Consider the following 27,542-nt stretch of genomic DNA (forward strand, 5'->3'; position numbering starts at 1 on the left):
TTAAGTGTGAAAACACAACCATATGGGGCAGGCGAAAAGTTGTTGACGTATATTTTTTATGGGAAGCCCAACTGCGCTATGGAATACCGAGACGGCTAGCGTAGTGTCCCCATATTAAACTTTTTTCGGCGCGGAAATATATTTCACCTACCGTCTCTCAAGATAGTTGTGTTTACAAACGAAAATCTATTCTAATTCCTTGGCGGTAGTTGAAGTGGTTTGTGTCTTCGATAAAACAAATTTAACTTCACTCGTTTTGCTTTGTTATTATTGATTTATTCTTCAATCATTATTGTTGTTTTTGATTTCAGCTTAAAACCATGCATTGACTAAACTACAAGTGCAGTTTAACCAACAGAGGAAAAGAATATTTGTCAAATTTATTTGGGCAAAGCCCAATAGACTGCAAGATGGTTGGATGGACGCACGTTTCGGAATTACCACATTCCTCATCAGCATTCTCTACTTGCAGCAAAACTATCAACCAATTATCAGAATAAATTCAGGCAGTTCACTAAACCCAAAGTAAACCACACTCGAACCTTCCGAATAAAAGTTAGTCGGCTTTTGCCGAAATAAATCTTTGTACATACATCTCTCTTTTCCTTTTGCCACTGTTTGAATCGATGAATTTTATTCAATGAAACTCCGCCAAGGACTAGTGTTTATCGATGGTATGGTGGATGCAACCGAGTTCGTAGTTCACTCCAAAACCACTTTCGTAATGGTCGACCAAAATCAGTAGTTGTTCCAGATCGTCATGTGACCTATCGAGACAACATTAGGTTAGGTTAAAGTGGCAGCCCGATTAAGATTCAGGCTCACTTAGACTATTCAGTCCATTGTGATACCACAACCTTAGTGGAACATTTGAACGTCAAAAAAATTGTTCGCCGTTGATCCCACAAAATTGGACAAAAACTGTTCGTGTCAATTGGTCGAAAGAAATGCTCAAAAAATATGATCGCGGTGCTTCGAACCACGTCTATGACATCGTGACAGCTGTTGAATCGTGGATTTAACGATTCCCGAAAATACACAGCAGTGGACTGTATGGGTGTGTTGAGACGAGCGCAACTTTTTGTTGGATTTGCCCCCTTTATATCATTAACTGGATGACCTACGCCTCTGGCATTTGGGCGAGGGAATTCTCCCGGCTTGGGGCTAATAAGCTATACCTACTTTTAACTCTTCATAGGGAGCCACCGTGGTGCAATGGTTAGCATGCCCGCCTTGCATACACAAGGTCGTGGGTTCGATTCCTGCTTCGACCGAACACCAAAAAGTTTTTCAGCGGTGGATTATCCCACCTCAGTAATGCTGGTGACATTTCTGAGGGCTTGTGATTGAGCTTAACATGGAATCGGGCAGCACTCAGTGATAAGAGAGAAGTTCACCAATGTGGTATCACAATGGACTGAATAGTCTAAGTGAGCCTGATACATCGGGCTGCCAACTAACCTAACCTAACCTAACTCTTCATAGAAATGTCTGAAAATCGACCCACAAAATTGGCCTAAATATAATTGACCCCTCTCAGCCTTAAAGTTCAGCTGCGCTCATGGAATCTCCAGAATAGTCAGCAATGATTTTAAGCTATTAGAATTTATATTAATGCCCCCTCTTTATCTCATTAACTAGATGACTTATCCCTCTGCCCATTTGCGGGGGAGTTCTCCTATATCCGAGCTAATACCCTATACCCGCTTTTGCTTTTTAGCTCGCCCGAAAAAGTCCAATGAATGTAAAATCCATATTTCCATATTTTTTAGAATCGCATCTATATTACTTTATATAACTTTTTGCTCAAAATTATGTAATGTATACACACATTTTCGTTCACACAAAATTGTTTATTTCTCATTCAATCATGAAATTAATTGATCCAATTAATTTTTTAACTGAAATGTCTTCAATCACAGAAATGATAGTATCAATTAAAAAAATAATTGACAGTCAATTGAAAAAAAAAAATAATTTATTGATCCAATTAAAAAATTAATTGATACTATTAATTTGTGTGATTGATTTTTGTTTCAATTAAAAAATTCGTTGAATCAATTAAATTTTTAATTGAATATTTTTTAAAACTCAAGATTTTAATTCGAAAATTTTTGTGCAATTTTTTTCTGTGTTCAGAAAATGTGTAATGAAGCAAAATATATATAATTTATAGCAAAATTAGCGTAACCCGGCCCGCTTCTCTGCGCCTCCCGAAGCATATTTTCGTTAACTTAGTCAACCATATCCTTCGATCTGAAAACAAATTCGAAAAGATTTGATCTCTTTTAAAGAGTAGGGCCGGGGGAAGTCTGGCAAAAAAACTGAAGTACTGATTAATCACTCCATGGTTTCCACACACGTGTCCCGTACATTTCAAAAAATCGGACTACTTGCTTTTTCGTTTATATACAGAAATAGGGCGGTTATGCAGATGTAAAACGGACCAGCTTAACAAAGTCGGGTAGGGGGAGGGAACACCCCCTCCAACCAATTTTTTTGTTTTTTAATTGGTTTGTATTCAAATCGTTGCACAATCTTCTACATTTCCTATGAATTTCAAGAATGGTTTGTCAAGGGGAGGTATACTTCTCCTCAACATACCGTCCAATAAATCGGAAAAAGTATAACTACTTCAAAATTGACCATATTAACATTTGTTAAAGTGTTGGACAAGGAGAACATGTCTTTCCCAAACATATACCGGAAAATTAATCACCCTCTACGTTGTCTGTCACCATCATGTAAATTTAAGTTTTTTTGCTTAAAAAAGTCTGTCAGAAGCCTGATATCCAAATCAGATATCCATTATAATAATACAACCTACCCCACATCCTCTGTAAATTTCAAGTAAATTGGAAAAGTTTCATTGTTTCACGCTATGACTTGAGGAAACATGAGGTCTCTCTGTGCCCTTTTATTTTTCCCCGACCAATTATTAAACAAGTAAGGAAAGTCTAAAGTCGGGCGGGGCCGACTATATTATACCCTGCACCACTTTGTAGATCTAAATTTTCGATACCATATTACATCCGTCAAATGTACTGGGTGCTATATATAAAGGTTTGTCCCAAATACATACATTTAAATATTACTCGATTTGGACAGAATATGATAGACTTTTACAAAATCTATAGACTCAAAATTTAAGTTGGCTAATGCACTAGGGTGGAACATTTAAATCTGAAGCAATTTTAAGGAAACTTCGCAAAAGTTTATTTATGATTTATCGCCCGATATGTATGTATTAGAAGTTTAGGAAAATTAGAGTCATTTTTACAACTTTTCGACTAAGCAGTGGCGATTTAACAAGGAAAATGTTGGTATTTTGACCATTTTTGTCGAAATCAGAAAAACATATATATGGGAGCTATATCTAAATCTGAACCGATTTCAATCAAATTTGGCACACATGACTATATTACTAATTGTACTCCTAGTGCAAAATTTTAACCAAATTGGGCCAAAACTCTGGCTTTTAGGACCATATTAGTCCATATCGGGCGAAAGATATATATGGGAGCTATATCTAAATCTGAACCGATTTCAATCAAATTTTGCACACTTGACTATACTACTAATTGTACTCCTAGTGCAAAATTTCAACCAAATTCGGCCAAAAATCTGGCTTCTGGGGCCATATAAGTCCATATCGGGCGAAAGATATATATGGGAGCTATATCTAAATCTTAAGCGATTTCAATCAAATTTTGCACACTTGACTATACTACTAATTGTACTCCTAGTGCAAAATTTCAACCAAATTCGGCCATAAATCTGGCTTCTGGGGCCATATAAGTCCATATCGGGCGAAAGATATATATGGGAGCTATATCTAAATCTTAAGCGATTTCAATCAAATTTTGCACACTTGACTATACGACTAAGTGTTACGTGTGTACAAAATTTCAAGCAAATCGGTATAAAACTCTGGCTGCTGGGTCCATATTAGCGCATATCGGGCGAAAGATATATATGTTAGCTATATCTAAATCTGAACCGATTTCTTCCAAAATCAATAGGGTTCTATTCTGACCCAAATTAGGAACATGTGCCAAATTTGAAGGCGATTGGACTTAATTTGCGACCTAGACTTTGATCACAAAAACGTGTTCACAGACAGACGGACGGACAGACGGACATGGTTATATCGACTCAGGGACCCACCCTGAGCATTATTGCCAAAGACACCATGTGTCTATCTCGTCTCCTTCTGGGTGTTAAAAACATATGCACTAACTTATAATACCCTGTTCCACTGTGTGGCGCAGGGTATAAAAATCATATACCCCATATAAATTTCATAATCTCCCCCAAGTTCTCCGTAAAATTTCAGTAAATCGATAAATTTTAGTTTTTTCATTGTACTTTAAAAAAAAGTCGGACAAGTGGCAGGTCCCCTCTCCTCGACCAAATATCGAAAAATAAAGTAGCTGTTCTTTGCCTAAACGCCCCTTTCAAGAAAATCGGATAATTTTGTTCTAATTTTCAAAAGGTCGGGCAAGGGCGAGGTCCCCCTTCCCGACCAAACATTACATAATCAGGTACACCATAATAAATTCATTACCTCACGGTGTAAATCTCAAGTAAATCAGAGATTTTTTACTGTACTTTAAACAAAAATCGTATAAAGTGGTGGTCCACCTCGGCGGCCAAATATCGAAAAGTAGCCGGTCTTTGTATAGACATCACCTCTAACCTTCCTTGGAAATTTCACCCAAATCGGAGAACTTTGGGCCAATTTTGAAAAAGTCGAGCAAGGGAGGGGGACATGCCTCCCCCACCAGATATCAAAAAATGAGATACCCTATTTTCACCATATGATTACCCTCTTCGTTCCCCGAACATTTTTCATGTGAAAAAATAAAATTATTTTATAAAAATAGCAACTGCGATGAATTCAAGTTATAAATTTTTGTAATGTGCGCTGTATGTAAAAAAAGATTTTCACGCTTTTCCGTTGAAACGTTTCTTGAATTTTCTTTGCTATAAACAGAGCCCGAGAACTTTCCAACGACTGGGAGCCACCGTGGTGCAATGGTTAGCATGCCCGCCTTGCATACACAAGGTCGTGGGTTCGATTCCTGCTTCGATCGAACACCAAAAAGTTTTTCAGCGGTGGATTATCCCACCTCAGTAATGCTGGTGACATTTCTGAGGGTTTCAAAACTTCTCTAAGTGGTTTCACTGCAATGTGGAACGCCGTTCGGACTCGGCTATAAAAAGGAGGTCCCTTGTCATTGAGCTTAATATGGAATCGGGCAGCACTCAGTGATAAGAGAGAAGTTCACCAATGTGGTATCACAATGGACTGAATTGTCTAAGTGAGCCTGATACATCGGGCTGCCACCTAACCTAACCTAACCTAACGACTGTAAACCCTTGGAAATCGGTTCGTGTGTTCTGGAGTTGCATCAGAGATAGCGCTGTATATAAAACTCTATTTTCCCGCTTTTCCGTTGAAACTTTTTTTAATTATACCCTGCGCCACATGGAACAGGGTATTATAAGTTAGTGCATATGTTTGCAACACCCAGAAGGAGACGAGATAGACACATGGTGTCTTTGGCAATAATGCTCAGGGTGGGTCCCTGAGTCGATATAACCATGTCCGTCCGTCCGTCTGTCTGTGAACACATTTTTGTGATCAAAGTCCAGGTCGCAATTTAAGTCCAATCGCCTTCAAATTTGGCACATGTTTCTAATTTGGGTCAGAATAGAACCCTATTGATTTTGGAAGAAATCGGTTCAGATTTAGATATAGCTCCCATATATATCTTTCGCCCGATATGCACTAATATGGACAGCGTTGCCAGAATTGTTTCACCAAAAACCGCTAGATTTGCCCAATAAAATAGCTAAAAAAAAAAACTAAAAAATGCCAAAAAAATAGCTAGAAAAAAAGCTAAATTTTTTTGTATCAAAAGTCACATTTTTGATTGAAATTTAACAAACTTAAAGGCTTTATTTCACTTAAAATGCATATTATTTTCATTTTAATTCATTTTAATTCCACTTCTGTGAGAGTTTAACAATATCTAAGTCATATTAGCTCTGTTTGCGTAATCGATACATTTTGATTACTATCACAAATTTTTACTGGAAGTCCTTCGTTTTGTGGGAACTACCTTCCCAACACCTCTATTTTATTTACTTGTTATTTTAAAATATTAAATAATCTAAGCATGCTTTGGATTTGGAAAAAAAAATGATTTGTAATTTTTTTAAATAAAATTTTAGTTTGGTTTTGAAATTGTGAGAAATTCGAAATACCTTACTTTTATTTAAATTGTAGAAAATACATACAGTTTACATTTCCCAGTAAAAACATTTTCCTTTTCATGAGCTATCAAAGTGCTTTAAAAACGTGCTAACGACAACTTAAATTTCTAAATTCAGACTCGACTTTAAGTAGAAAATATTGTATGTACTTATACGTTTTTAAAATAAAGTGTTGAAAAACATCTTCTATTTTTGAACGCTATTTTGGTTTGTGGTCAAGATACAAAAACTCCTCACATTTAAAGACTATTTCATTAATTTTAGAATTGACCCTAGCCTTCTTTCATAAAAAGTTACCCATTTTTAAGCTGAATCACTTAACTATAAGGACAAAACGACTTTATCGGCTTTTGGACAAGGAAAACAGTTTATATAAGAGAAATTCACAAATGCTATTACAACCAAAATTCGCGTTCGTATTTTAAAGAGATGAAATCTCTTTAAATACAAAGTGATTCACACCTACTATTTTAATTTAGTAATATTGTAATAACTTAAGAATATTATAATAACATAAAAATGATAAACGAGTCAAATGTCAATATTCCCAATAATTTACTGACAGTTTATCTAACAAATTTGTATGGTAATAGCAGATTTAAAGTTTACGATAATTTTTATGAATATGAGGAAAAAACTTTACAACAAGGTGTATTTGCTGCAAAAATGCCCGCATAATGGCTCGAATCATTATTAATGTTTCAACTGAGCTTTGAAATATGTGGAAAACCTTAATCTCTGCAGCAAGGCTTAGATAAAAATGCCGTTTTATACATATTTCAATAGAAACATGTCGAAAATAAAAAAGCCAAAAATAGCTAAAAGGGTCATGAAAAAAAGCCAGAAAAAAAGCTAAAAGCTAAATGCATTTTTTCCCCGCTAAACGTCTTCAAAAAAAACTAAATCTAGCGGGAAAAAAGCTAAATTGGCAACGCTGAATATGGACCCAGCTGCCAGAGTTTTATACCGATTTGCTTGAAATTTTGTACAAACATAACACTTAGTCGTATAGTCAAGTGTGCAAAATTTGATTGAAATCGGTTCAGATTTAAATATAGCTCCCATATATATCTTTCGCCCGACATGTAATATAGTCCTCAAAGCTAGGGTTTTGGCCCAATTTGGTTGAAATTTTGCACAAGGAGTAGATTTAGCATTGTAGCTATACGTGCCAAATTTGGTTGAAATCGATTCAGATTTAGATATAGCTCCCATATATATCTTTCGACCGATATGCACTTATATGGACCCAGAAGCCAGAGTTTTATCCCGATTAGCTTGAAATTTTGCAAAAGGAGTACAATTGGTAGTATAGTCATGTGTGCCAAGTTTGATTGAAATCGGCTCAGATTTAGATATAGCTTCCATATATATTTTTCGGTGCGTTGTCTTGGTGGAACAACACTTTTTTCTTATTCATATGGGGCCGTTTTGCCGCGATTTCGACCTTCAAACGCTCCAATAACGCCATATAATAGTCACTGTTGATGGTTTTTCCCTTCTCAAGATAATCGATAAAAATTATTCCATGCGCATCCCAAAAAACAGAGGCCATTACTTTGCCAGCGGACTTTTGAGACTTTCCACGCTTCGGAGACGGTTCGCCGGTCGCTGTCCACTCAGCCGACTGTCGATTGGACTCAGGAGTGTAGTGATAGAGCCATGTTTCATCCATTGTCACTTATCGACGGAAAACTCGGGTGTATTACGAGTTAACAGCTGCAAACACCGCTCAGAAGCATAAACACGTTGTTGGTTTTGGTCAAATGTGAGCTCGCGCGGCACACATTTTGCACAGAGCTTCCGCATATTCAAATATTAATGAATGATATGACCAACACGTTCCTTTGATATCATTAAGGCCTCTGCTATGTCGATCAACTTCATTTTACGGTCATTCAAAATCATTTTGTGGATTTTTTTGATGTTTTCGTCGGTAACCACCTCTTTCGGGCGTCCACTGCGTTCACCGTCCTCCGTGCTCATTTCACCACGCTTGAATTTTGCATACCAATGAATTATTGTTGATTTCCCTGGGACAGAGTCCGGAAAGTTTTAGCCAAGTTTCAGCTTCCACCGTATTTTTTCCCTTCAGAAAACAGTATTTTATCAAAACACGAAATTCCTTTTTTCAATTTTTTTCACAATAACAAAAGTTGCGTCACAAAAGACGCTCTATCTCACAAACTAATTGACTTACAGACGTCAAATTTTGACACGAATCATTTGAAGGTTGGTACTATATAAAAATAATATGCATTTAATACTAGCAACGCCATCTATTTGTCAGACCGGGGACTTATCAGCCAACCTGTTAGGTACCATGCAACAATATATTGTTATGGTAGTTGAATGTTCTGAACAACCTAGATTTTTGAAGGAAAAACAATGCGATTTTTTAGTGATGTACGTTTTGTTCGCAGTATTATTGGCATAGTGGTTGCTTCAAACGTGGTTGAAATTGAGGCTAATCTTGCCTAATTTCAAGAGCCGATGGGTCTGGAACTTGTATAGAAGTATAAAAACTTGGACCGACCACGATTTCTATGAAATTCAAATAACATTTTTGCACTTGAATATCTCCACGGACGACATAAATGGAAACTTCAAAAATTACAAATTCTTCTAAATAACGGTATTTTCTGAAAGGATGTTAGTGTTATTAACCCTCTAATGCCCCAATTTTTTTTGCCAGCTGATTAAATTTTCAATGGTAACGACACGAAAGCAAGAAAACTACACAAGAAAAATTTATGCGGCAAAATTCAGTATATGCTGCAAGGCCTCTTGAACGGTTTTAACTAAGTTTTCTCTTTATTTTGCCCATTTTTGTTCTCTTAAGGCGTGTTTTACTAAACCTTCCTTATTAAATGAAGACCGCCTAAAGGCGGGCTTGGGCATTAGAGGGTTAATTGTTCCAAACACCTCATCACGCACAGAAGGGTTAAGCAGATCGATGCAATAATTAGTGATTACAATTTGTGAAGATTTTTACTCTGTTTGTTTTAGTAGATTCGGATAGATGTGGGTTACTTACTTCAAAAAATTCATATGACTACATTTGCTTAATTTATGAAACTTCCGTCTCCTGACACGAACTTACCTTTTTTAAAAAACTGAATCCAAGTAATTAAATCAAATTTAATTACCAATGACATTTTCAACTGTAATTGTTTATACTTCCATTACTGATTTTCTCAGAACGTAATAATTCGCGTAATCTGTCCGTATTTACGATCTATCGAAGTAAAAAACTAACTGAAATGATTCAATATCGTTTTACGTGGTGGTGTACCAACCGAATTTAATAATAGGAAATACATTTTTCTAACATACAATCATTGTCAAGGTATTGGAATGCGAATAAAATATTCCAACCCCCTGAATCGGTTATTTTAATAGTACCCGCATAACACTCGTAAATATTACGAGTAGAGATATTAACGTCAATAGAATATCACCGAGGCACGATCACGAATTAAAGTTTCTACTTTCGATCCAAAGAGTCTACTTCGTAAATATGCGAAGTGTGAGTGATATACATGGTGACTAGCATGTAGTACAACCAACTTCAGATCTGACAGCTGACATATTTATGTCAGTGACAGTTTATTTTATTGTTTACAAAAGCATTTTGATCTATTGCATCCAGAAATAATGTATGTTAATTCGTGTTGGAATTGGAGCGTGATAGTTTGATCTATGGCTGGAAAACTATCGAGAAAATGACCTAAAAATGGATCTCAATATGTCGAACTGTTGCACCTGGGCATTATGGAGAGTAAGGTCGGCACAAAAAAATACCAAGGGAATTACACGAAAATATCGCAGAGCCACTTTCATGCAGAGTGTAATGGTTTTGTCTGTATAATTAGGTTGACAATTCGAACAAATCTAAACTGATTATAAGTTTTGATAGCGGATGCCGCAACAATCCATTATCCATGATGGTTTACCTGAGATGGTCATAGCTGCCGAGTCTAAAATTCTCACGCTAGTAAAAAGGCTCTATATCAAATATGGGTGAGAGTCGTAGACTGGCCGTATATGTGGAGGACCCATACACAGAGATCCTATTCCGATTACCGAACCACAGCACAATCCTGCTGGCTGAAGTCCGTGCCATAAGAGGAAACGTAAAGACAAATGAATTGGTGATAATAGCTAGGACACAAAGGGAAGTGAAATTAGAGAACGCAAAGCCCATAGAGCCAACGTGGGCCTCTGTAAAGCGATTACACACACACAAAGAAAATTTCATTAAAAGTCAGCCAACGAAAAATTTTCATTGATATAACGAAACATTTTCATTAATACAATGAAAATATTCGTTAATAGTACGAAACGTAGGGTTGATTAACAGAAAATTCGCTATATTAACGAACAATTTCATTTCACTCACAGCCTGCATGCACTGTCTTCCGTCAATCAACTGATCGATGATTGTATTTGTTTTTCTGTTGATAGTTACTTCGTGTTGCATACGAAGTTTCGTCTTTGCTAAAGCAAAACTCGTATCGTGACGATTACAACAAAACCAAAATATTGAAAAGGACTACACAACGATTCCTTTTGAATGTGATGGTTCGGCAATGCTTGACACTGCACCAATAGAAAAAGTTTCGTTATATTAACGAAATGTGTCGTTAAAAGTCAGCCAATGAAACAAATTCGTTAATACAATGATTTTTTTTTGTTATTATAACGAAATTTCTGTTAATTAACCCTACGTTTCGTACTATTAACGAATATTTTCATTGTATTAATGAAAATGTTTCGTTGAAAATTTTTCGTTGGCTGACTTTTAATGAAATTTTCTTTGTGTGTGTAATCGCTTTACAGTGTTTCTGTTCTATTCGTTAATCGAAGTATTCGTGGAGATAGAATCGATTACTTCGAATAGGCTTGTGCAGGCCTTTGATTTAAATCTTAACTAATCTAACATTAATTTATCTCCATTTATGCGAAAATCTTTGAAACTCAATGTTCAGAAGATTAGACCGGGTTAATCTACTGTAGAAAAGTTTTCATGCATACTTTTAGGCGGTAAAAGTAAACACTGATAATATTATCGTACAAAAAAAGGAAAAATTGCCCACAAATATAATATTCGACTGGTGAACTCGATTATTTATTAAGAAATCAATCATGCAAACGAAATGAACTTTAAACAAGTATATACGGCCGTAAGTTCGGCCAGGCCGAATCTTATGTAACCACCATCATGGATTGCGTAGAAACTTCTACGAAAGACTGACATCCACAACCGAATTACTTGGGTTGTGGTATCTTAAAACTTCTTAACATCGTTTTCTAAATTGTGAGTTAGTCCATACGTGATATATATTAGACAAAAAAGTTATGTATAGGTAAGTCTACAAATAATTACGAATCGATATGGACTTTTTGCAAGATACGTAGAGAGTCAGAATTGAAATATGGGGGCCGCTTATATGGGGGTTATATACAATTATGAACTTGATATGGACCAATTTTTGTGTGATTGGGGATCGATTTATCTGAGGGCTATATATAACTATAGACCGATTTGGACCTAGTTAGGCATGGTTGTAAACGGCTATATAATAGTACAATGTACCAAATTTCAACTGACTCGGATGAAATTTGCTCCTCCAAGAGGCTCCAAAACCAAATCTCGGGGTCAGTTTATATGGGGGCTATATATGATTATGGACTGATATGAACCACTTTTGGCATGGTTGTTAAATATCATATACTACCACCACGTACTAAATTTCAACCAGATTTTGCTTCTCCAAAAGGCACCGGAGGTCAAATCTGCGGATCGGTTATATGGGGGCTATATATAATTACGGACTGATATGAACCAATTCCTGCATGGTTGTTGGATACCATACACTAAACATCACGTACCAAATTTCAACTGAATCGGATGAATTTTGCTCTTCCAAGGGGCTCCGGAGGTCAAATCTGGGGATCGGTTTATATGGGGCCTATATATAATTATGAACCGATTTCGACCAATTTTTGCATGGGGGTTTGAGGCCATATATTAACACCACGTATGAAATTTTAACTGAATCAGATGAATTTTGGTCTTCCAAGAGGCTCCGGAGGTCACATCTGGTGATCGGTTTATATGGGGGCTATATATAATTATGATCCGATGTGGACCAATTTTTGCATGGTCATTAGAGACCATATACTAACATCACGCACCAAATTTCAGCCGGATCGGATGAAATTTGCTTCTCTTAGAGGCTCCGCAAGCCAAATCGGGGGATCGGTTTATATGGGGGCTATATATAATTATGAACCGATGAGGACCAATTTTTGATTGGTTGTTAGAGACCATATACTAACACCATGTACCAAATTTCAGCCGGATCGGATGAAATTTGCTTCTCTTAGAGGCCTCGCAAGCCAAATCGGGGGATCGGTTTATATGGGGGCTATACGTAAAAGTGGACCGATATGGCTCATTTGCAATACCATCCGACCTACATCAATAACAACTACTTGTGCCAAGTTTCAGTCGATAGCTTATTTCGTTCGGAAGTTACCGTGATTTCAACAGAAGGACGGACGGACGGACATGCTCAGATCGACTCAGAATTTCACCACGACCCAGAATAGATATACTTTATGTGGTCTTAGAGCAATATTTGGGAGCCACCGTGGTACAATTGTTAGCATGCCCGCCTTGCATACACAAGGTCGTGGGTTCGATTCCTGCTTCGACCGAACACCAAAATTTTTTCAGCGGTGGATTATCCCACCTCAGTAATGCTGGTGACATTTCTGAGGGTTTCAAAGCTTCTCTATACGCAAAGAAAAAAAAACGTTTGGAAAACGTGTACCGAAAACGTTTTTCTTTTGTTAGAGTTTTTTGCTTCGAAAATTTTAAACTTTTATTACCAAAAAAATTCGTTTGTGACAAAATTTTTATTTTTTCAATAAAAAAAGTTATTTTTGAAACAACAACACATTTCGTTTATATCAAACACTGTTCTTTTCTGACTTTAGGTCTTTATTAAGACACTTTTTACAGTTCAAAATTTAATATACTACAATGTAATGTTGAACATTTTTTCGGAATCTTCCGAACATATCTGGAATATATGTAAAAAAAAACAAAAAAAACTTTGGTCGAAGCAGGGATCGAACCCACGACCCTTGGCATGCAAGTCGGACGTAGCAACCACTGCTCCACGGTGCCAAACTAAATATTTGTTTCTGTTAAATAAACTTTGTTTATAACTTATATCGATAATTATCTATTGATCACCATAACAGGTACATAGCTCAGTGGTTAGTGTGTTGGCTTACAAAGAGCATGGTCCGCGGTTCGATTCTCCGTCCAGGCGAAAGGTAAAAAAAATTTAAAAATTTATAAAATCGTATAATTTCTTCTACCTTGTTGGTATTACAGGAAAAGTTAAAGTTAAAATTTAAAAAGTGTTAAGAACTAAAAAACCTCATGGGTATGAGAAAGATGTGAGGGAAAATGTAATTAGACAGAAAACAATGTTTTTTTTGAGTTAGTCTTTATGAAATTGTTTTTACATCCTGGAAAAGAATAAACGTTTATCACAAAAAGTATATACTTTTCTTCCAAATACACTTCCTTACAGCGAAAAGCAAAAGAGAAACGAACTTTGTTTGTCTAAAATTCCGTTTGGGAGGAAAGAATTATTTTTTTTGCGTGTAAGTGGTTTCACTGCAATGTGGAACGCCGTTCGGACTCGGACGGCGTTCCAAAGGAGGTCCCTTGTCATTGAGCTTAACATGGAATCGGGCAGCACTCAGTGATAAGAGAGAAGTTCACCAATGTGGTATCACAATGGACTGAATAGTCTAAGTGAGCCTGATACATCGGGCTGCCACCTAACCTAACCTAACCTAGAGCAATATTTCGATGTGTTACAAACGGAATGACAAAGTTAATATACCCCCATCCTATGGTGGAGGGTATAAAAATAGAGAAACCTAAATGGATTCGAATTCGAGTGATTGCTTTTCAGTCGACTGGGGTTTGTTAGGTGAATACAATGAAAAAAGCATAACCGGTTCCAAAGATTTTGTTTTTACTCTAAAAATTTTCGTATTGATTCCGAGCCAAAGAAGCGGAAAATACAAGTAAGGACACTTTTAAGACACAATTCTCTTTTAAATTTGGGTTTTGTGTACTTGCTTCTAGGAAGCAAATTTTAATTTTTCGTTTTTCAGCTTTTTTTCTTCATATACTATCAAAGTCCTTTAAAAACGAGTTAACGACAACTTTATTTTCTAAATTCAGACTCGACTTCCAGTAGAAATTATGCTATGTTTCAAGTAAAAACGTCTTTAAAATTAAGTATTGAAAAGATGCAAAAAGACAACAAATTTAAAGACAATTTCATTAATTTTAAAGAATTTCTCTGAATTATTAAAGTCAAGTTGACCTTAGCCCAAAATTTTTTTCCTAAATGTTATGATACCCATTTTTAAGTCAAATTACTTAATTATAAGGACAATACGACTTCATTGAAAAGTTTATCGACTTTTGGGCAAGGAAAAAACTTTATATTAGAGAAATGCGTCTTCTGTGCTAAGCAAAATTTGCATTCGTATTTTAAAGACATGAAATCTTTGACCTCACGACAATATTTTTTTCAGTGTAAACTTCCTATAATGAGAAACATGTATGATGAATACGAGGGGTTCGAGACCACAAAAAAACGGGAGGCCTGTGTATGCACCCAAAGAAAAAATACTTTCCTCCGGTACGAAATTCCCCTTTCTTTTAGAGCAACTAAACCGGAATTTCTGATAAGCGATTCAACTATTGTCTCTAAACTTTTTTATTTGCTTTTAGAGAAACATTTTTATACCCTCCACCATAGGATGGGGGTATATTAACTTTGTCATTCCGTTTGTAACACATCGAAATATTGCTCTAAGACCCCATAAAGTATATATATTCTGGGTCGTGGTGAAATTCTGAGTCGATCTAAGCATGTCCGTCCGTCCGTCCGTCCGTCCGTCCGTCTGTCCGTCCGTCTGTGGAAATCACGCTAACTTCCGAACGAAACAAGCTATCGACTTGAAACTTGGCACAAGTAGTTGTTATTGATGTAGGTCGGATGGTATTGAAAATGGGCCATATCGGACCACGTTTACGTATAGCCCCCATATAAACCGATCTCCAAATTTGGCTTGGGGAGCCTCCCGGAGCAGCAAAATTCATCCGATCCTGTTGAAATTTGGTACGTGGTCTTAGTATACGGTCTCTAACAACCATGCAAAAATTGGTCCATATCGGTCCATAATTATATATAGCCCCCATATAAACCGATCCCCAGATTTGACCTCCGGAGCCTCTTGGAGGGGCAAAATTCATCCGATCCGATTGAAATTTGGTACCTGATGTTAGTATATGGTCTCTAACAACCATGCAAAAATTGGTCCATATCGGTCCATAATTATATATAGCCCCCATATAAACCGATCCCCAGATTTGACCTCCGGAGACTTTTGGAGGGGCAAAATTCATCCGATTCGGTTGAAATTTAGTACGTGGTCTTAGTATACGGTTTTTAACAACCATGCAAAAATTGGTCCATATCGGTCCATAATTATATATAGCCCCCATATAAACCGATCCCCAGATTTGATCTCCGGAGCCTCTTGGAGGGGCAAAATTCATCCGATCCGGTTGAAATTTGGTACCTGATGTTAGTTTACGGCCTCTAACAACCATGCAAAAATTGGTCCATATAGGTCCATAATTATATATAGCCCCCATATAAACCGATCCCCAGATTTGACCTCCGGAGCCTCTTGGAAGAGCAAAATTCATCCGATACGGCTGAAATTTGGTACATTTTGTCAATATATGGCCTCTAACAGCCATGTAAAAATTGGTCCATATCGGTCTTTAGTTATATATAGCCGATGACTTATTACACAAAAATTGGTCCATATCGCCAAAAATAATCTACCAAAACTTTATTCCATAGAAAATTTTGTCAAATTTTATTACTATAGAAAGTTTTGTCAAAATTTCATTTCTATAGAAAGTTTTGTCAAAAGTTTATTTCTATACAAATGTTTGTCAAAATTTTATTTCCATAGAAAATTTTGTCAAAATTTTATTTCTATAGAACATTTTTGTAATCTACCAAAACTTTATTTCCATAGAAAATTTTGTCAAATTTTATTACTATAGAAAGTTTTGTTAAAATTTCATTTCTATAGAAAGTTTTGTCAAAAGTTTATTTCTATAGAAATGTTTGTCAAAAGTTTATTTCTATAGAAAATTTTGTAAAAAATTTATTTCTGTAGAAAATTTTGTCAACATTTTATTTCTATACAAAATTTTGTCAAAATTTTATTTCTATACAAAATTTTGTCAACATTTTATTTCTATAGAAATTTTTGTCAAAATTGTATTGCTATAGAAAATTTTGTCAACATTTTACTTCCATAGAAAATTTTGTCAACATTTTATTTCTATAGAAAATTTTGTCAAGTTTTTATTTCTATAGAAAATTTTGTCAAGGTTTCATTTCTATAGAAAATTTTGTCAAAATTTTATTTCTATAGAAAATTTTGTCAAACTAGATTATATACGTATTTAATCGGCCTTTTTTGTTTAATAAATACCCCGTATGGGCTAACTTACAATTTAGAAGACAGTGTTAAAAAGTTTTACGATACCTTGCCATTGGCAAGTGTTACCGCAACCCAAGTAATTCGATTGTGGATGACAGCCTTTAGTAGAAGTTCCTACGCAATCCATGGTGGAGGGTACATAAGATTCGGCCTGGCCGAACTTACGGCCGTATATACTTGTTTAGTGTCAAAAGAAAACTTTGCTTGCCTGAAATTTCGTTCCCCACACTGAAAAAAAAGCATACTCGGTTCCAAAGATTTTGTCTTTACTTTAAAAAATTTGGTATTGATTCCGAGCCAAAGAAGCGGAGAATACAAGTAATGATACTTTTAAGACACAATTCTCTTTTAAATTTAGGTTTTTTAATTTTAATTTTTCGCTTACTCAGCTTTTTTTCTTCATAAATTTCCTATAAATTTTTTCTTTCATGTTAAGATACCAATTTTTAAGTCAAATCACTTAATTATAAGGACAATACGACTTCATTGAAAAGTTTATCGACTTTTGGACAAGGAAAATAACTTTATTTTAGAGAAATGCGTCTTTTATGCTAAGCAAAATTTGTATTCGTATTGTAAAGACGTGAAATCTTTGACCTCACGACAATATTTTTTTCAGTGCAGGAAAGAAAACTCCTCTTACGATATGTCAGCTGCCATGAGAGGCGGATTCATAGATCTTATAATACATAGATGAGCCATGTGTCAAACTATGTTTGACAGTTCCGAAGATTATGAATAAAGGAGAAAAATAAGAGCACGCTTACAATCTCTTTCGTTTTCCTTTTTGTAGTTAGCCAATTTTACACAAAATTAGAACGTTTATGATGCACCAGAGGATTTATAAATAAATTTGATATATTAATTTCATATTTGAACAAAAAAAATGTGACCAAAACCGCGAAAATACGAAATTCAATTTTGAGCAGCATTGCTTTTTACGAACAACACAAAAGCAAATGCACGAAAATTAATGTTTGGGACTGACTTTTTACGAACAAATCAAAACGAAATGTCAGAAAAAAAATTTTGGAACTGACACATTTTTTTAAAGGGAATGGTGGATCATCTATGTATTATAAGGACTATGGGCGAATTGTTTTGCTCTCAGTGTCATACATTTTCATACGAGAAGAAGTACACGAAGTTAGTTGATTTTAAATTCGAATACCTTAGAATCACTAACTTCCATTATATTCCCATGAATAGGCAACACTATTTTATCCTCTATCTACTCTTCGTCAGAGTACTTACAAAGATTGTCATTACTTTTGGCACATAACAATATCTCTTCATTCGTTTTTATGGATCTTCACGAGATGATTGCAGCCATTGAAATAGGTTTGGTGTTTGGCACTGCGGTCTCTTCGATGCTCTTATCATTGTTTATTTTAATTATGACGCCAAACAACAAGGCACCATGGGAAATCGATTCCCCACTACCAGCAGGAACTACATAAATGACAACAAACCTCCGGCCTCAGAAGAGTAGGATGATGATGATCGTAAACAAAACACCAAGAGACAACAACAATAAAAAAAAAGAAATGAAACCACATTCATATGTGGTGCCCCTGATGAGGAGGATAATGGTACTGGTGGTGGAGATTATTTTGTACTGAGATGTAAAGAGTGAACATTTGCGGTTATGGTTTTATTTTTCCCGATGTGTACATTGCAAGTGAGAATCATGATCTGATATGGATCGCTGTGTAGATGAGTAAGCTTCCAGAGGAGCGGTTAATATACTCGATACATTTTAATGCTACTTCTCAAGTCTCCATCCACGCTCTCGTCTCAAATTTCTATCAGATAGTGAATTGATGGTTTGTATTTGTTGAGTGGAAATGCGAGTAGACAGATTAAAATAATCCGTTGCTATGGCTAATCGAGTATTGATACATTTTCAATGTAAAGGCCGGCACGAAATTAGAAATTAGATTTCGAATTTAATTCTAAGTTTTTAATCGATAAAAAAGTTTAACATCTAGTTATGTCCTGTAGACTGAGAAAACTTTCCTATTGCGAAAGATTAGGTATCCTTAACTTTGGAACATTAATTCTACTCAACAATGAGGACAGAAAAAATATATAATTTATAATATATAATTTATATAATATATAATTTAAATAATGTTTATAATTTAGTTTTAAAATTTTACTTCTTTGATATAGGTCACTAATCTTTGAAATGTGAGGCCCTCCGTGAAAATCGTGTCTTTAAAATAAGGCTAGTTTTCTTTATTGTAACGAAAATCATTTTCGATTTAAAAAAATAACTTTTAAATTAAATGTCATATTGAGACTTCCAATATAGGATAAGTTCTCTTTTGAGGATTATTGCCTTGACTTAAAGCTTTTTTTTTAATGTATTAGAGGGGCCAATTTTCCTTATGATTTAAATAACTAATCTTTAAATTAAATGATATATTGAAGCTTCGAATAAGAGAACACCAAAAAGTTTTTCAGCGGTGGATTATCCCCTGGTGACATTTCTGAGTGCTTCGATAAGCTTCTCTAAGTGGTTTCACCGCAATGTAGAACACCGTTCGGACTCGGCTATAAAAAGGAGGTAGCACTCAGTTATAAAGGAGAAGTTCACCAATGTGGTATCACAATGGACTGTATAGTGTAAGTGAGCTTGAAACATCGGTCTGCGACTATACCTAACCTATCATATCAGGTGTCACACTTAAGAGGTATTCTTGACTACGCTTCACACCGTCACAGTCCTGAAAAATGTACACGAACGTTTTTTCTATGTGCACCAAGTGCACAGCTATTGTATGCAAAGTTAGAAGATTTTTAACACAAATAAATAACAGATTCTGAAACTTTAATGTGTTTTTATATTTTTGCACATCAAATTAAATCAATTTAAATTTTTCAAGTTCAATTAGTATAAAATTCAGGAAAAATATTCAGTTAGGCTTTCGCTTTTCCAAATCCGAATTGCCGGGCCTCACGCTTGACACCTGCCATCAGATTTTGTACAGCCACCTTGTCCACCTTCTTCGCCGCAGAAAGCCAGTTTGCCTTGAACTGCTGCTCGTCCTTAGCAGTTTTTTGGTCTTCTTTAGGTTCCGCTTGACAATAGCCCAGTATTTCTCAATTGGGCGGAGCTCTGGCGTGTTGGGAGGGTTCTTGTCCTTGGGAACCACCTGCACGTTGTTGGCGGCGTACCACTCCATGGCCTTTTTACCGTAATGGCAAGATGCCAAATCCGGCCAAATCCGGCCAAATCCGGCCAAATCCGGCCAAAACAGTACGGAGCAACCGTGTTTCTTCAGGAAAGGCAGCAGACGTTTATTCAAACACTCTTTCACGTAAATTTCTTGGTTGACAGTCCCGGAAGCTATGAAAATGCTGCTTTTCAAGCCACAGGTACAGATGGCTTGCCAAACCAGATATTTCTTTGCGAACTTTGACAGTTTTATGTGCTTGAAAATATCTGCTACATTTCCCCTTCCTTTTGCCGTATAAAACTCCTGTCCCGGAAGCTGCTTGTAGTCGGCTTTGACGTAGGTTTCGTCGTCCATTACCACGCAGTCAAAATTCGTCAGCATCGTCGTGTACAGCGTCCGGGATCGCGCTTTGGCCGTCGTATTTTGTTTATCATCGCGATTTGGAGTCACTACCTTCTTGTAAGTCGATAGTTCGTCTCGTTTTTTGGCTCGATGCACGGTTGTAGACGATACACCCAGCTTATTTGCGGCATCTCGGAGAGAGAGGTTAGGGTTTCGCTTGAAACTACCGGCAACTCTCTTTGTCGTCTCAGCGGCTTCCGGTTTTCGATTTCCTCCCGATCCAGACTTCCTGGCTGTCGACAAACGTTCCTCAAACACTTTAATTACATTTGTAACGGTTGATTTGGCAACTTTTAGCGATTTTGCCAGCTTTGCGTGCGAGTAGGTTAGGTTAGGTTATGTGGCAGCCCGATGTATCAGGCCCACTTAGACTATTCAGTCCATTGTGATACCACAGTGGTGAACTTCTCTCTTATCACTGAGTGCTGCCCGATTCCATGTTAAGCTCAATGACAAGGGACCTCCTTTTTATAGCCGAGTCCGAACGGCGTTCCACATTCCAGTGAAACCACTTAGAGAAGCTTTGAAACCCTCAGAAATGTCACCAGCATTGATCCAATTAATGTTTAATTTAAATATCTTCAATCACTGAAAAATTATAGTATCAATCACCGAATTCAATTAAAAATTAACTGATCCAATTAAAAATTTAATTGATACTATTAATGTTTGTGATTGATTTTTATTTTAATTAAAAAATTGTTTGGAACCTTAAATTTTTAATTGGAAATATTTTGATTTTTTTTCCGTGTACGTCAATAGCTTAATACATCGCATAATATAATATTTATACCCTTCACCACTACTGTGGTACAGGGTATAATAAGTTTGTGCATTTGTATGTAACGCCAAGAAATATTGGTCATAGACCGATCGGCGTAGAATTAAATTCTGAGTCGATTTAGTCGATGTCCGTCTGTCTGTCTGTCCGTCCGTCCGTCTGTCTGTATATGTAATTTTGTGCACAAAGTACAGCTCGCAATTTAAGTCCGATCGTCCTCAAATTTGGCATAGGGCCGTTTCTTGGGACAGAGACAATTGCTATTGGTTTTGGAAAAAATCGGGTCAGATTTAGATATAGCTGCCATATATATTTATCCCCGATTTGGTCATAATTAGCCTGTTTATCAATATACCGTACATCCAAATATTTTATGAGTCTCGAAAATCTTGCAAAATATCAGCCAAATCGGTTCAGATTTAGATATAGCTCCCATATATATCTTTCGTCCGATTTAGACTCATATGACCACAGAGGCCAAAGTTTACTACCGATCTTCGTGAAATTTTACACAGAGGGTAGAACTGACATTCTACCAATGCTTGGTAAATTTGATTGAAATCGGTTCACATTTAGATATAGCTCCCATATATATCTTTCGTCCGATTTGAACTTATATGGCCACAAAAGCCAGAGTTTTGCCATGATTTGCTTCAAATTTTGCACAAGTGGTACGTTTAATAGTATCGTTAAGTGTGTCAAATTTTGTTAAAATCGGTTCAGATTTAGATATAGCTCACATATATATCTTTCGCCCGATTTGGACTTATATGGTCTCAAACGCCCGAGTTTTGCCCTGACTTACTTCAAATTTTGCACAAGCGGTACTTTTAACGACACTATTGTATGTGCTAAATATGGTCAAAATCGATTCAGATTTAGATATAGCTCCCATATATATCTTTCGTCCGATTTAGACTCATATGACCACAGAGGCCAAAGTTTACTACCGATCTTCGTGAAATTTTACACAGAGGGTAGAACTGACATTCTACCAATGCTTGGTAAATTTGATTGAAATCGGTTCACATTTAGATATAGCTCCCATATATATCTTTCGTCCGATTTGAACTTATATGGCCTCAAAATCCAGGGTTTTGCCGTGATTTGCTTCAAATTTCGCACAAGGAGTACGTTTAGTAGTATTGGTAATTGTGCCAAATTTGGTTAAAATCGGTTCAGATTTAGATATGGCTTCCATATATATCTTCCGTCCGATTTGCACTCATATGACCGGGGGGCCAAAGTTATTCTCCCATTTACGTGAAATTTCGCATACACGCTCACAAAAAATCGCTTCTGTAACATATACTCCCAAACATATTTTGCTTCAAGCATATATATTTTTGGGTATTGCCCAAACATTTATATGTTTGATCTCTTCCAATATATAATATGTTTGAAAGCATATTGGTATAAACAATATATGTTTGGGTGGTCTAAGTTCCAAACATTTTGTATTTTTGCATCCAAATTCAATAATGTTGTCTTCCAAAAAACAATATGTTATTATGTGAACATATAATATGTTTGGAAGCATTTTGCACCCAAAAATATTATATGCTTAAAAAAATGCTCCCAAACAATATTGTGCTCAAAATTTTATTTATTTATTTATATATTTACAATCATAATGAATTATGAAAATAAACAGGTAATATAGGTGCTAACAACATAGGTTTTCGACCTGAATGCTCAAAATTTTGTTTCTGCCCAATTGTATATTCCCCCACATCTTTCTCACTTCCACGAGATTTTTTAGTTCTTAGCACCTTTTTCTGTAATACAAACATTGTAGAAGAAATTATTTAATTGTATGATTTTTTTTATTTTAATTTTACCTTTTGCCGGACGGGGATTCGAACAGCGGACCACACAGTTTGTAAGGATCAAAGAAGTAGCTGATCAATTGCCCAAGGAAAAATAAAATGTTAACTTTGTAATAACAAGCTACAACCACCAACTTAATTCAATATCGCTCCCTGTTAAATAGCGCTCCAAGCTACTAAACACATATATGTTTATAGGCTATTTCTAAATTAATATATGTTTGCATCCAAGCATATTATATTTACAAACATTTTATGTCCCAAACATAATATGTTCTAACATATTAACATATATGTCCCAAACATGTTATGCTAGTTTATGAACATTATATGCTTGCACTCAAAAATATTGTGTTTAAAAATTTGTGTTCCAAACATATAATGTTTATAGCCAAACATATGAAAAACAGTCTTTTTCATCCGTGTAGATAGCAGAATTATTATTTCAACTATACATGTCAAATTTAGTCAAAATCGGTTCAGATTATATATAGCTCCCATATATACGCACATTTTAGACCCATTTTCAGTGGAAGTTTCCTCCAATTAACTGGATAGCGTTAGCCGATTTAAATTTTAATTCTAGAGATTTTGTAGAAGTAAAAAAATTGTCTCCTTTATATATCTTCCAGCAAATGTGAAGTAGTTGAGATGGTAACACAAATTTTGGCCTACAAAGGGGTGAAGGGTATAATATAGTCGGCCCCGCCCGACTTTAGACTTTACTTACTTGTTTTTTAATTAGATCTGTATCCTAATTTTAATTTTATTGATTCTAGATTTAAAGCTGGATCTTTGGCTAGGAAAAATGCAAAAATCTTTAAGAGAAGGTCAAAATCGTTGAATTTTTATATGAGTGACTGAAAAAAATATTGACCTAATGTAAAAGATTATGCAACCTAAATTTTAGGATACGCAATCTCCACAATATTAAGGACAAATTTCTTTGAAATAAAGAAATTACAATTAAAAGAAAGCTCATAATTTTTGCTTTAAGCAATCTCTTTGAAATTTCCGTCCCTCCCAATGTTATTGAAGTAAAGCAAATGGCACTACATGCTAATTTGAAATTTATAGTGCCTAGATTCGATAGCTTGCTAAAAAAGCCTTTATTTTAAAGAAGCAGCATCTTTGGCTCGAAATCAACACTACAATCTTTAAGAGATCTTGACGTTCGTTTGGTTGAGTGAAAATTTAAATTGCTTGCGGAAACTTCATAAAACGAAGGAGCATCGTTAGGTCACCCCGATCTAGAATAATGTGTAGTCGGAAAATAATATTTCGTGGGTGGGTATAAAAGAAAAATTGGGTACATGGGACCATGGGTTCAACACCAAAAAATTTTTGAGCGGTGGATTATCCCCTTTCGGTAATGATAGTGATATTTCTGAGTATTTCAAAGCTTCTCTAAGTGATTTCACCGGAATGTGGAACGCCGTTCGGGCTCAACTATAAGAAGTAGGTCCCTTGTCATCGAGCTAATCATAGAATCGTGCAGGACTTAGTGGTAAGGGAGAAGTTAATCACTATTGTGTCACAATAGACTGAATAGTCTAAGTGAGCCTGAAAATATCGGGCTGCCACTATACCTAACCTAACTACACCCAAAGAAATTAGTTAGTAGTAACAGCAGAAAAACCTGCTAAAACAGCAAAAAGTCTGCTGAAAAAGGGAAAGTAGTCACTATTTGCTGAAATACCAAACATTGTCTGCTATTTTGAAACATAAAAAATATCAACTTAGGGGTTATCGTAATACAATTAAAACAATATTTTATGAATATCTATAGTATTTGCCCAAAATTCTGAATATTTATCAAATTGAGGCATAACAGCAAACAACAATATATCAAGAACGACTTTTTGTTCTTAGGTTAGGTTAAAGTGGCAGCCCGATTAAGTTTCAGGCTCACTTAGACTATTCACGCAGTAAGAGGTTACAGGTTGCCAGAGACATACCAACACATTCTAGTTCCCCTGGAATATGTAAGGTAGTTCCCAGCCTTGCTAACTCATCTGCTTGCAGTTCCCGGTATGATCCTATGTGAATATTGTACTGCTCAGCCATCTCGTTGAGAGATTTGCGGCAGTCGATGGCCGTTTTCGAGTTAAGGAACACAGAGTCCAAGGTTTTTATTACAGGCTGACTGTCTGAGTGTATATTAATGCCAACATTTGTTGGTACATTACTTCTCAGCCAATTCGCCACCTCTTTTATTGCTAATATTTCAGCCTGAAAAACACTATAGTTATTAGGTAATCTTTTCGCTATTCGAAGTTCCAGATCTTTAGAATATAATCCGAAACCCACTTGTCCATCCAATTTGGAGTCATCAGTGCAGAAATCTATATTCTTTTATTCCCCGGGGTCTGCGTACACCACGCCTAACTGTTGGGAATTAGAGTTTCAAACTTCTTGTCGAAAAGTGGTTTCGTCAGAGTGTAATCCACTACGTTAGACACATATGGCATTATTTTGAGGACCGAACTGTGACCGTACATTTTTTCCGACCACAGCGATAGTTCGCGCAACCGCCAAAATGTCTAAAGGCAATAGATGCAGCATGACATTAAGGGAATCTGTTCCTGTCTTACTGAAGACGTTTGAGATACACAAGCACGCCATACGCTGAACTTTATCTAAACCTGTCGGTTGCTGAAGTTTTTTGTTCTTAAATATTTAAATATATTGGGAAAAATTTATAACCTAAAAAATTTGTAATTTATTGTCCGTTAGACCCTAATGTACAAAAATATTGCAGCAGTCATCGACTGCTGTTTTTAGCAGAATTTTTTCTATGAGTGTAACCATAATAAGAAAAATTAATAAATAATTAAATTCGCATAAATTAAATTACAGAAAATTGAATTAGTTTAAATTAAACTAAATTTAGTTCAACTAATATTAAAATTGGATAAACTAAAAAAATGTGATCGAATGAAACATAATTAAAAATCAAACCTTTCCAAGACTCTATCACCCAGGCGATGGTAAAATTTAGCCGGTATTTGAAAGAGATGTGATTTCTACACCGAAGTAATAGGATTATTTTGATCCAAAAAATTTATTTATTTTCTCTACTCTCCTTTTCCTATTTACCTGCATTACACTAAATATAAAATTCTACCAATCATATCCGTTTGTCAATTTTCAATTTTCCGCTACGTCGACTGTGTTTCCGCTGTGCAATTGTAAAAGAAAAACAAAAACGACAATGACGACAACGATGAAAGTCCCAAGTAGAACAGAAGCAGAATATTGATATAATGTCAAACAATTCAGTGAACATTGGTTGCAATTTTCCCTGTTCGTTGTATATGCTAGCAAATTGCACCAAAAGGGAATTCAGATTCAATTCATGCTCTAATTGAGAAAAATCGAAAGTGCAATCATTTTGCCTCATGAGCCTCCCATCCCCCTGTAGTAAATGACACGAGGGATATAATACCAGCAGCAATAATATTAACATACCCCATATGCTATGAGGAAAATATATGCATTAGAATCGAAAGCAAACTTACCTTTATTTCATTATATTTCACTTGCTCGCAATTGAGGGCATAAACAGCGACAACAACATAACAACAAATTCCAATACGCACTACTCTCACACACACACAACACAACACACACGACGCGACTAGAATTCTTATTTCACACTTCACATTGTCCCCTTTCTACCCACTGGGGGGTCTATGCAAAGAGTGGTACTGGTGGTTATGTTATGGAAGATTCATTTATGTGACCAAATTTTCATTCAATTATTTCTTCTTGCTGGTTTTTTTTTTTAAATATTTAAAGCCTTTTAATTGATTTCAAATGAGATTTTTATTGACTACCGCAAAGGACCAATGGATAAACCGATTTTTGTAGATTTTTGAATTTTTTTGATTTTATAAATGGTGCAAAACTAGGATTTTTCTGGTGCTCGAAATAAAAAACGTTAAATGAAAAATTTTTGTGTACTGATACTACTTTCGATGGGGGTTAAAACGAAGAAAAGGGAATCAAAACAAAAACCACCAACACTCAGTTCTCTCGCTCTTTAGCTCTCTTTCGCTTCGTATAGAGTTGCCGTTACCGTTAGATATTCTATAGCATTGCCAAAGCAGAAAGATACTCAATTTGGCAACTCATTAAAAATCCGTTAGCGAACAATGAGAATTTAAAGGGTGATTCTTTTGAGGTTAGGATTTTCATGCATTAGTATTTGACAGATCACGTGGGATTTCAGACATGGTGTCAAAGAGAAAGATGCTCAGTATGCTTTGACATTTCATCATGAATAGACTTACTAACGAGCCACAACGTCGAATTTTCAGTGAATGGGCCCTAGAAAAGTTGGCAGAAAATCCGCTTTTTTATCGACAAATTTTGTTCAGCGATGAGGCTCATTTCTGGTTGAATGGCTACGTAAATAAGCAA

At 35.8% G+C, this 27,542-nt stretch overlaps 1 protein-coding gene across 2 annotated transcripts in view; it reads right to left on the reverse strand.

The window, feature by feature from the left end:
* Positions 1-27,033, reverse strand: part of LOC142221201 (putative multidrug resistance-associated protein lethal(2)03659) — a 111,587-nt gene extending 84,554 nt beyond the window's left edge. The window contains exon 1 of one of the 2 annotated variants that reach the window (XM_075290815.1): positions 26,639-27,033. The gene's annotated coding sequence lies outside the window, so the exon portion shown is untranslated. Of the gene's footprint in view, positions 1-9,385; positions 9,526-26,638 lie in introns of those variants that run through there. The other variant, XM_075290814.1, reaches the window with a different exon arrangement.
* Positions 27,034-27,542: the final 509 nt, after the last annotated feature.

Source organism: Haematobia irritans, chromosome 1 (genome assembly GCF_050003625.1).
Source record: "Haematobia irritans isolate KBUSLIRL chromosome 1, ASM5000362v1, whole genome shotgun sequence".
Taxonomy (NCBI): domain Eukaryota; kingdom Metazoa; phylum Arthropoda; class Insecta; order Diptera; family Muscidae; genus Haematobia; species Haematobia irritans.